Source organism: Homarus americanus, unplaced genomic scaffold (genome assembly GCF_018991925.1).
Source record: "Homarus americanus isolate GMGI-L3 unplaced genomic scaffold, GMGI_Hamer_2.0 scaffold2539, whole genome shotgun sequence".
Taxonomy (NCBI): Eukaryota; Metazoa; Arthropoda; class Malacostraca; order Decapoda; family Nephropidae; genus Homarus; species Homarus americanus.
Window position 1 is genome coordinate 2,433,701 of NW_024725489.1, and position 12,086 is coordinate 2,445,786.

Here is a 12,086-nt window from a genome sequence, read left to right on the forward strand (position 1 = left end):
TGTGTGTGTCTGTATGTGTGACCTTGTGTGTGTGTCTGTATGTCTTGTGTGCGTCTGTATGTTTGACCTCGTGTGTGTCTGTATGTTTGACCCGTGTGTGCGTCTGTATGTTGACCTCGTGTGTGTCTGTATGTTTGACCTCGTGTGTGTCTGTATGTTTGACCTGTGTGTGTGTCTGTATGTTTGACCTTGTGTGCGTCTGTATGTTTGACCTGTGTGTGCGTCTGTATGTGTGACCTTGTGTGTCTGTATGTTTGACCTCGTGTGTGTGGCACCAGTATGTTTGACCTTAAAGTGTCTGTATGTTTGGACCTGTGCAGGTTCGTATGTCGACCTGTGTAAAGGCCTGTGGCAGGACCTTTAGGTGCTCAGGTTGCTTGACTGTGTGTGTCTGTTTGACCTGTGTGTGTTCATGTTTGACTGTGCGTCTGTATGTTTGACCTCGTGTGTGTGTCTGGGTATGTTTGACCTGTGTGTGTGTCTGTATGTTTGACCCTCGTGTGTGTGTCTGGTATGTTTGACCTTGTGTGTGCGTCTGTATGTTTGACCTCGTGTGTAAGTTCTGTATGTTTGACCTCGTGTGTGCGTCTGTATGTTTGGACCTCGTGTGTGTGTCTGTATGTTGACCTCAAAGGTTCAGGCGTGTTTGACCTCAAAAGTGTCTGTATGTGGGACCTTGTGTGTGTCTGTATGTTTGACCTCGTGTGTGTCTGTATGTTTGACCTGTGTGTGTGTTCAGCGACCTCGTGTGTGTCTGTATGTTTGAATTGTGCGTCTGTGCATGTTTGACCGTGTGTGCGTCTGTATGTTTGACCTCGTAAAGGTCTGTATGTTTGACCTCGTGTGTCTGTATGTGTGGACCTTAAAAGGTCTGTATGTGTGACCTTGTGTGCGTCTGTGCTGTTTGACCTCGTGTGTGCGTCTGTATGTGTGGACCCTAGTGTGCGTCTGTATGTGTGGACCTTGTGTGCGTCTGTATGTTTAACTCCGTGTGCATGTCTGGTATGTGTGACCCTTGCAAAGCCTGTATGTGGACTCAGGTAAAGTGTCTGTATGTTTGACCCTGCAAAAGGTCTTGTATGTTTGACCTGTGTGCGGGGGTCTGTATGTTTGACCTCGTGTGTGTCTGTATGGACCCAGTGTCTGTATGTTTTAACTGTGTGTGTGTCTGTATGTTTGACCTCGTGTGCGTCTGTATGTGGACCTTGTGTGTGGTTCAAGGTTTGACCTCGTGTGCGTCTGCATGTTTGACCTCGTGTGTGCGTCTGTATGTTTGACTCGTGTGCGTCTGTATGTGCGGGACCTCGTGTGTCTGTATGTTTGACCTTAAAGGTTCTGTATGTTTGGACTCGTGTGTGCGTCTGTGTTAGTTTGACCTCGTGTGCGTCTGTATGTTTGACCTTGTGTGTGTGTCTGTATGTTTGACCTGTGTGTGTCTGTATGTTTGACCGTGTGCGTCTGTATGTTTGACCCTCGTGTGCGTTCGTATGTTTGACCTTGTGTGTGTCTGCATGTTTGACCTCGTAAAAGGCCTGTATGTTTGACCTGTGTGTCTGTTTGATCTTGTGTGTGTGTCTGTATGTTTGACCTCGTGTGTGTTTTGGCTTGGACCTTGTGTGTGTGTTCGTATGTTTGACCTCGTGCGTCTGTATGCGGGACCCTAGGTGTGTCTGTATGTTTGACCTGTGTGTGCACTGTATGGGGACCTGTGTGGGGTGCCCTGTATGTTTGACCCTGTGCAAGTCTGTATGTTTGACCCTCGTGTGTCTGTATGTTTGTTGACCTCGTGTGTGCGTCTGTGTGACCTCGTGTGTGCGTCTCTCTGTATGTGTGGAAGAGAAGAAGGGAGAGAGATGAGGAGGAAAGAGAGAAGGAGAAGGGGATAGGCGAGAAGGGGGAAGAGGAAGAAAGAGAAGGCATGGAGGAAAAAGAGAGAAGAGTGAGAAGGGAGAGATAGAGATAGAAGGAGGGAGCGAGGAAAGAAGGGGGGAAAGAAGAAGAAGAAGAAAGACAGGGGATGGAAGGGTAAATGGGAGGGAAAAAAAGGGGAGAGACGGTGATGGAATGGAATGGAATGTTGGTTATCACTGTCTTACCCAACACCATCTCTTCTGTGGCTATTGTGGTGTATCTCCCCTCCTCCCTCCCTCCGTCTCCTTGTCTCCTCCCTTCCTCCTTCCCCCTCACTTCACCCCTCCCTTCCTCTCCCTTCCTCTCCCCCTCCCCCCTCATCACAGCAAGAAGGGGTGAGAGGAAGGGCGTAATAAACAACAGGAAATATAATAACATGGTAAAGGAAATGAGAAAATAAACGTAGGGTGAAAATAACTTACGATAAATTAGAAGAGAAATGAGAAAGCCAAGAGAACGTAAACACGACTTAAGGTTAAATGATAAAGAAAATGGGAATAGTAAAGGAAAATAAAAAGGGTAAATAATGAAAAGTGGAAATAAATGTAAATAATAAAATAATGAAGAAGAAATAATCTTTGGGTAATGTTGACGTCATAGTCGGTAATAGATGATAGTCTGGTTAGGATGATTGGATGATGATCTGGTTAAGAAGGTTGTGATTGGATGATGATCTGGTTAAGAAGGTTGTGATTGGATGATCGTCTGGTTAGGAAGGTTGTGATTGGATGATGATCTGGTAGGAAGGCTGTGATTGGATGATCGTCTGGTTAGGAAGGTTGTGATTGGATGATGATCTGGTTAGGAAGGTTGTGATTGGATGATAGTCTGGTTAGGAAGGTTGTGATTGGATGATGATCGGGTTAGGAAGGCTGTGATTGGATGATGATCTGGTTAGGAAGGCTGTGATTGGATGATGATCGGGTTAGGAAGGTTGTGATTGGATGATCGTCTGGTTAGGAAGGTTGTGATTGGATGATGATCTGGTTAGGAAGGCTGTGATTGGATGATGATCTGGTTAGGAAGGCTGTGATTGGATGATGATCTGGTTAGGAAGGCTGTGATTGGATGATGATCTGGTTAGGAAGGCTGTGATTGGATGATCGTCTGGTTAGGAAAGTTGTGATTGGATGATGATCTGGTTAGGAAGGCTGTGATTGGATGATCGTCTGGTTAGGAAGATTGTGATTGGATGATGATCTGGTTAAGAAGGCTGTGATTGGATGATCGTCTGGTTAGGAAAGTTGTGATTGGATGATGATCTGGTTAGGAAGGCTGTGATTGGATGATCGTCTGGTTAGGAAGATTGTGATTGGATGATGATCTGGTTAAGAAGGTTGTGATTGGATGATCGTCTGGTTAGGAAAGTTGTGATTGGATGATGATCGGGTTAGGAAGGCTGTGATTGGATGATGGTCTGGTTAGGAAGGTTGTGATTGGATGATGATCGGGTTAGGAAGGCTGTGATTGGATGATCGTCTGGTTGGGGCTCTCTCATTGGTTAACGGGTGGGTGGACGTAATAAGTGTACAATCGACCAACAGTGTAATTAATGGGGCTCAACTGTGACTCACCGACATGTTGGAGAGATGGAGAGTGGTGGAGAGATGGAGGGACTGGTGGAGAGATGGAGGGACTGGTGGAGAGATGGAGGGACTGATGGAGAGATGGAGGGACTGGTGGAGAGATGGAGGGACTGGTGGAGAGATGGAGGGACTGATGGAGAGACTGGTAGAGAGATATGTTATGGATCACTGTGTAAAATTCCTGATTAGAATTTACATGGGGGGAGAGGAGAAAGGGCAGCCTCCCTGTCACTCCCCCCCCCCTCCTGTCTCCCTCACTCTCCCCTCACCTCTCCCTCACTCCTCCCTACATCACATCACCCTCCTCCTTCTCCCTCACCCACCTCAGGTTGGGTTTAGTTAGGTTAAGTCAGGTCAGGTTGGGTTGGGTTGGGTTAGGCTAGCTTAGGTTGGGTTAGGTTAGGTTGGGTTAGGTAAGGTTAGGTTAGGTTAGGTTAGGTTAGGTTGGGTTAGGTTAGGTTAGGTTAGGTTAGGTTAAGATATTCTTATATCCCAAATTCGGGTTAAGGAAATTTACCTTTGGATTTTTTTGAGAACCTCTCTGTACGTCGTCCGTAGCTTACATAGTGTTAATGATGGTGTTAGTGGTGTTGTTGGTGGTGTTAGTGGTGTTGTTGGTGGTGGTGGTGTTGGGGCGTGATGCTGTTAGATATAGTGTGGGTTCTGAGTGGTGGTGTTAGTGATGGCGCGTGATTTGAATTTTAATGATGGTGTTAGTGGTGGTGTTAATGGTGGTGGTGGTGTTAGTGGTGGTGGTGATGGTGGTTTTAGTGGTGGTGGGGCGTGATGATGGTGTTGCTGCTCCCTTGTTATTTATGGTGACCACTATAAGATCACTCAGAGGGGGGGGTGGGGGGGAGGTGAGGGGGCGAGGAGGGGAGGTGAGGGGTTCTGAGGCTCCCCTGAGTGAGTTCCTGCGTTATGGTCTTAAATTTGCATAATATTACACACGACAAAATGGATGAGCTCATGGTAGTGCTACAAATGATTCCCGGGACCCCTCACCCTTTCTCCCTCACCCTCTCTCCCTCACCCTCCTTCCTTCATCCTCCTTCACCTTCCTTCCGTCACCCTCCTTCCCTTCAACGCTCCCGACATCCAGGACCCCCACACTCCTCACATCCAGGACTCCCACACTCCCTACATCCAGGACTCCCACACTCCCTACATCCAGGACTCCCACACTCCCTACATCCAGGACTCCCACACTCCCTACATCCAGGACTCCCACACTCCCCACATCCAGGACTCCCACACTCCCTACACTCACTGACAATACATAATTAAGACACATGTTAAGGCAGCACCACCCTAATGTAAACACACACCAGATTAGGTTGAATAGGTGGACTAAACGACGAGAAGAGACCATATATTACACACACCTCACACTACACCGTGATACAACCTAGACGATCAGTTAGGGCAATCTTATACGACTGCCAGGGTCCTTTAACGACTGCTAGGGCAACTTATTCGTGACTGCCAGGTCCCTTAACGTGATCAGCAACTTATACGACTGCCATGACCCTCACATAACTGCCAGGGCCCCATCACATGACTGCCAGGGCCCCATCACATGACTGCCAGGGCCCCATCACATGACTGCCAGGGCCCCATCACATGACTGCCAGGGCCCCATCACATAACTGCCAGGGCCCCATCACATGACTGCCAGGGCCCCATCACATGACTGCCAGGGCCCCATCACATGACTGCCAGGACCCTCTCACATAACTTCATGACCCCCTCACATAACTTCAGGACCCCCTCACATAACTTCAGGACCCCCTCACATAACTTCAGGACCCTACATAACTTATAGGACCTCATAATTACAAGACCCACCTCACATAACTTCATGACCCCCTCACATAACTTCAGGACCCCCTCACATAACTTCAGGACCCCCTCACATAACTTCAGGACCCACCTCACACTCCATGCATATATATACAAACGCCAGATATATATAACTGACACACATGATATAACAATAAACTTACTTCAGAATAGACAAACTAGGGACGATACACACTCACCGAACATCACGAGGTTGTTGTTATTATCGACGACCACCAGATCCCTTCACTCTCCCTCGTTATATACAGCCAGTAGTAGTATATATTGATACACCTTACCTTTAGCTACACACGAGAGGTACACACGGGAGACCAGGTTCACATGATTAATTAATATTCAATGTAAACAATGTTATAGTCTACCAGGTGTTAGGGGAGGTATTTACCATCCTGGAGTGTGTTGAAAGATGTTATATATAATGAACGTTGATAATACTATAATGGAGTTTACGTCTGTGTCTGTCTGTGTGTCTGTTTGTCTTCACAGTAACATACATCACAGGTTCTTTACAACTATTCAAAGCAAAGGAGGTAAATATTGGTGTATTATTCCACCTTGTGTGTGTCTGTGTGTGCGCTACACGGGACCTCACGCTCACAGTTAACTCATAAATATTTCATACGACCGAGTTGGATTTTCAAAGGTCTGTACTTTAATTTTTTCCCCCCAACTGGTGCTGTGAAAAACAATTTAACTGACTATTTTAAGATACGACACAAAGATGGATGGAATCTCTAAAAAATTCCTACTCTTAAATTTACTGTTTTGAGTGTAAATGTTAGAACGCATCTGACTGTTGATATTAGAACGCACCTAACTGTTAATAGTACAACGCACCTAACTGTTAATAGTACAACGCACCTAACTGTTAATAGTACAACGCATCTAACTGTTAATAGTACAACGCATCGAACTGTTGATATTACAACGCATCTAACTGTTACTATTACAACGCATCTAACTGTTAATATTACAACGCACCTAACTGTTAACATTACAACGCACCTAACTGGTATATCAAAGCTCATCTAACTCACTAAACTATAACACAAACACAAATCTTAAAAAAAAAAATCATAGGTTGAATCCCGTCCAAACAAAAGGTTCATGAAGCCATATCACAGGTTCACTTGCCGGCCACCAGCGGGACCACATTGGGCGTCAGATGTGCCTTGTGATGGGACGGTAGCTTGTGGTGCTCTTTTGTCTCCAGCCAGGGGGGAAAAACAAGGCCCAGGAGCCATCGGGTGAGTCTGGAACCATACATACGAACCATTGAGTGAATCTGGAACCATTGGGTGAATCTGGAACCATTGGGTGAATCTGGAATCTGGAACCATTGGGTGAATCTGGAACCATTGGTGAATCTGGAACCATTGGGTGAATCTGGAACCATTGGGTGAATCTGGAACCATTGAGTGAATCTGGAACCACGTGGGTGAATGGAACCATTGGTGAATCTGGAACCATTGGGTGAATCTGGAACCATTGGTGAATCTGGAACCATTGGGTGAATTTGGAGCCATTGGGTGAATCTGGAACCATACATATGAACCATTGGTGAATCTGAAACCATTGGATGAATCTGGAACCATTGGGTGAATCTGGAACCCGCACTGAGTGAATCTGGAACCATTGAGTAAATCTGGAACCATTGGGTGAATCTGGAACCATTAGTGAGATCTCTGGAACCATTGGGTGAATCTGGAACCATTGAGTGAATCTGGAACCATTGGGTGAATCTGGAACCATACATATGAACCATTGAGTGAATCTGAAACCATTGGATGAATCTGGAACCATTGAGTTTGTCTGGAACCATAACATACGAACCACTGAGTGAATCTGGAACCATACATACGAACCACTGAGTGAATCTGGAACCATTAGGTGAATCTGGAACCACTTCTGAACCATTGAGTGAATCTGGAACCAAGCGATTTAGTGTCTCAGTGCTAAAGGGAAATGGTTGCGAGGTGTGCAAGATGTGTCATGGTGTCCGGATATTTGTTCGAAGCATCAAGATATCAGCCTCAGTGAACTCTCTCTCTCTCTCTCTCTCTCTCTCTCTCTCTCTCTCTCTCTCTCTCTCAAAATTGCTGACCGACTTCAATGAATATATTTTTTGCTCCTGTGAACATTATTTGTGTACGGTACTTCGTGTGTGTGTGTGTGTGTGTGTGTGTGTGTGTGTGTGTTGTTGATGTTGATGATTTGCTTCAATTTGTGTTTCATTGCTTCGTTTCGTTGCTTTGTTTCGTTGCTTCACCGACTATTTCATGTTCCTGTTTCAGGTAATCTCGGTGTTTCAGTGTTTCATTTGACTTTTTTTTTGGGGTGATTTGCTGACTCATTTTTCTCTGATTGGTTAAAAAAAAACGATTTATTGTGTTGTGTGTGTCATTCATTCTTAACAGATGGTAGTAATTCTTTCATCTTTTTCTTTCACCCTCTCCTCTCCCTTCTTCCTTCTCCTCCCTTCGCCTCCCCCCTCCCTTCTCCCCTCATCTTCCTTCTTCCCTCTCCTCTCTTCTTCCTTTCCTTCTCCTTCCCTCTCCCCTCTTCTTCTTTCCCATTCTCCTCCCCTCTTCTTCCCTCTCCCCTCTTCTTCTCTCCCCCTCGCCCACTATTACACCGCTGATTACCATTTCCCCTCCGTCATCCACGCCATTAATCTCCCATCTCCCTCTCCCCCCTTACTTCCCTCACTAACCTTCTCCCCTTCACCCCATACCACCCTACTCCCCCCCTCCCCTTTTTCTCCCCTCACCACCCATATCCCTCACTTCGATACCGCTCGTAAAACTCTCTGGTAATATTATTCACACATTGATACCGAACGAGAGAATACACGAAAGTTACCCCTCTAATATTGTTTCTAGATTGTTACGTTTTCTTTGATGTCTAGCACTAACTTGGGTATTTTCGGCCAATGTCCTGAACCTCATTTGTTTAACCTAACCTAACGCTAAACATTTATAAAGCGAATGGAGTAGTGGTGCTGTTATATATATATATTCAGAGCTCTGTTATTGTTAAAGTAGTCTAACCGACCGGAGGGAGAGAGAGATGAAGCTGAGGTCACGAGTGAGAAATTTAGCACCGAATTTTTTTTTTTTTTTTTAGAGAGAGATAAATGGCAGCCAGAAAGTGTTACCCTCTTCTCAATTATCGATTATATTCAGACACGCAGACGCTCTTAGCCCTCCCCCTCTTAATGTCTCCCAGCGGACACATGTTTGACATTCCACTACTTGTAATGGGTCGTAACATCTCGTCCTTATGATGCCAGGACCTGTTGTCGCTACGTATCACAGTAAAACGTACGTGTGTGTGTGTGTGTGTGTGTGTGTGTGTGTGTGTTTCTTCAGATAAACTCTTCTTTCTTTCCAATCCGATGGACGCTTAGTTCGGTAGGTTTAAATAAGCTTATTAAGGTTCGATTAGGTATGCTTTAGGTAAGGTTAGGTTAGGTTAGGCTAGGTTAGGTTAGGTTAGGTTAGGTTAGGTTAGGTTAGGTTAGGTCAGGGTAGATCACGTTAGGTTAGGTTAGGTTAGGTTAGGTTAGATTGGGTCAGGGTAGGTTAGGTTTGGGTAGGTTAGGTTAGGTTAGGTTAGGTTAGGTTAGATTGGGTCAGGGTAGATCACGTTAGGTTAGGCTAGGCTAGGGTAGATCAGGTTAGGTTAGGTTAGGTTACGTTACGTTATGTTACCAGAGCAAAGAGAGAAAAATACCAATTAAACTTGTACTGATCAGACTGCGTCGACGAGTTCAGTGTTGATAAGAGTGTTCACCTTCATACATTCATACAGACAGCCTCACTCATAGTAACCTGTTAAACTGTTCTTCAATAACACTCAAGAACATTTTTATAATATGTTCTGCAATAACACTCAAGAACAACATTTTTATAACATGATCTGCAATAACTCAAGAACATTTTATAACATATATAACTGGAGATATAAAAACCCGACGTCATAGCTCAATATAACTCACTAAGTAGGGAATGAAAGAACAGGAGAGGTGGAACAGGTGAGTGGTAGGTGTGTGAGAGGTGGAACAGGTTAGTGGGAGGTGTTGAGAGCTGGGACAGATGAGTGGGAGGTGTTGAGAGTTAGGACAGATGAGTGGGAGGTGTTGAGAGTTGGGACAGATGAGTGGGAGGTGTTGAGAGGTGGAACAGATAAGTGGGAGGTGTTGAGAGGTGGAACAGGTGGAGGTGGAGGTGTTGAGGAGGTGGGACAGATAGAAGTGGTGGGTGTGTGAGAGGTGGGACAGGTGAGTGGGGAGGTGTTGAGAGGTGGAACAGATAAGTGGGAGGTGTTGAGAGGTGGGACAGATAAGTGGGAGGTGTTGAGAGGTGGAACAGATAAGTGGGAGGTGTTGAGAGGTGGGACAGATAAGTGGGAGGTGTTGAGAGGTGGAACAGATAAGTGGTAGGTGTGTGAGAGGCGGAACAGGTGAGTGGTAGGTGTGTGAGAGGTGGGACAGGTGAGTGGTAGGTGTGTGAGAGGTGGAACAGGTGAATGGGAGGTGTGTGTGAGGTGGAACAGGTTAATGGGAGGTGTATGTGAGGTGGAACAGGTGGATGATAACCTTAAAGATACGACTGGATAAACTATGGGCAGAATACATCCCTCTCCCCCCCCATCCGTCTCCGCCCCCTCCCCCTCTCCTACCCACTCCCCCTCTCCTACCCCCTCCCCCTCCTACCCCTCCCCCTCTCACCCCCTTCCCCTCTCTACCCCTCCCCTCTCTCCCCTCCCCTCTCCCTACCCCTCCCCTCTCCACCCCTCCCCCTCTCCTACCCCCTCCCCCTCTCCCCCCCCATCCGTCTCCGCCCCCTCCCCCTCTCCTACCCACTCCCCCTCTCCTACCCCCTCCCCCTCATCCGTAACTGCTGTTTATTTCCTTACCTCTTCTGCTACCACTGTGATCGCTATCCTCGTTACGACGTATCTGTGAACTATTTAATCACGTTTTAATATATATAGTTAGTGGATAAGTTTAATGTATGAATCTTTAGTCAAACTTTGTGTCGTAACTTAAGTGGGTCAGTTAGATAGGTTCTCACACTGACAGGGAAAAAAAAAACTCCAACTACGAACTTTTGAGACTGGAAAACGTACAGAAAACGAGTATTAAATTAACGGGTGAAAACAGAACAAGTTACTTCAAGGGTCATTAACAAGACTAATTGCCTCAACTACAGCTTTTTCAACTCCCCCCCCCCCTCCGGTTCGCTCCTCAGTCACTGTGGTAAACACTCACTACACACCAGCACAAAGTCTTCACATAGTCGACGTTTTAAACATGAAAATACTGAAGGCAAGTTTTTTTCTTTTTTATAAGGTTACTGTGTTTTGAAAGTGAAATAATAATAATAATAATAATAATAATAATAATAATAATAATGATAATAATAATAATAATAATAATGATAATAATAATAATAATAATAATAATAATAATAATAATGATAATAATAATAATAATAATAATAATAATAATAATAATAATAATAATAATAACTTGGTTGATAATCACAATGTTATGATATTCACAGATAGCCCTTGCAAAATTATTAATAAAATGATAGAGGTGTTGAAGCATAAGTGAGGCATGGAGAGCATAGGAGAGGCACGGGGAGCATGGGAGAGGCACGGGGAGCGTGGGAGAGGCACGGGGAGCGTGGTAGAGGCACGGGGAGCGTGGGAGAGGCACGGGGAGCGTGGTGGTAGAGGCACGGGGAGCGTGGAGACACGGGGAGCGTGGAGAGGCAGTGAGCGTGGGAGGCAGCAAGGTGGGAGAGAATGGGAGCGTGGGAGAGGCACTGAAGCGTGGAGAGGCACGGGAGCAACGGGAGAGGCACGGGGAAGCGGAGAGGCACGGGAGAGGAGGCAATGGGAGCGTGGAGAGGCACCGGAGCGTGGGAAAGGCACGGTGAGCATGGAGAGGTGTGGAGGATCTGATGACTGACCTGAAGTACCTGATGGTGGCATGTCACCACCTCAGGCATGTGCGTCACCACCCTCAGGTATGTCGTCATCAATTCACAGGTGTGTACGCCGACCTCAGGCATGTACGTCACCACCTCAGGTATGCACAGTCACTCCACCCATAGGTGTGTACGTCACCACCCTCAAGTATGTACGTCACCACCCCTCAGGCATGTACGTCACCACCTCAGGTATGTGCGTCACCAATCCCTCAGCGCGTCACCACCAGGTATGTGCGTCACCCTCGTTACCACACCAAAGCAAACTCACGCAGAACATCCAATATCTAATTCAAACTCATATGTCTAATTAAGTCTTGGGCATCTAACTGAAACTCATATGTCTAATTAAGTCTTGGGCATCTAATTCAAACTCATATGTCTAATTAAGTCTTGGGCATCTAATTCAAACTCATATGTCTAATTAAGTCTTGGGCATCTAACTGAAACTCATATGTCTAATTAAGTCTTGGGCATCTAATTCAAACTCATATGTCTAATTAAGTCTTGGGCATCTAATTCAAACTCATATGTCTAATTAAGTCTTGGGCATCTAACTGAAACTCATATGTCTAATTAAGTCTTGGGCATCTAATTCAAACTAGGGCATCTAATTCAGACTTGGGCATCTAATTCAAACTCATATGTCTAATTAAGTCTTGGGCATCTAACTGAAACTCATATGTCTAATTAAGTCTTGGGCATCTAATACCATCTTGGGCAT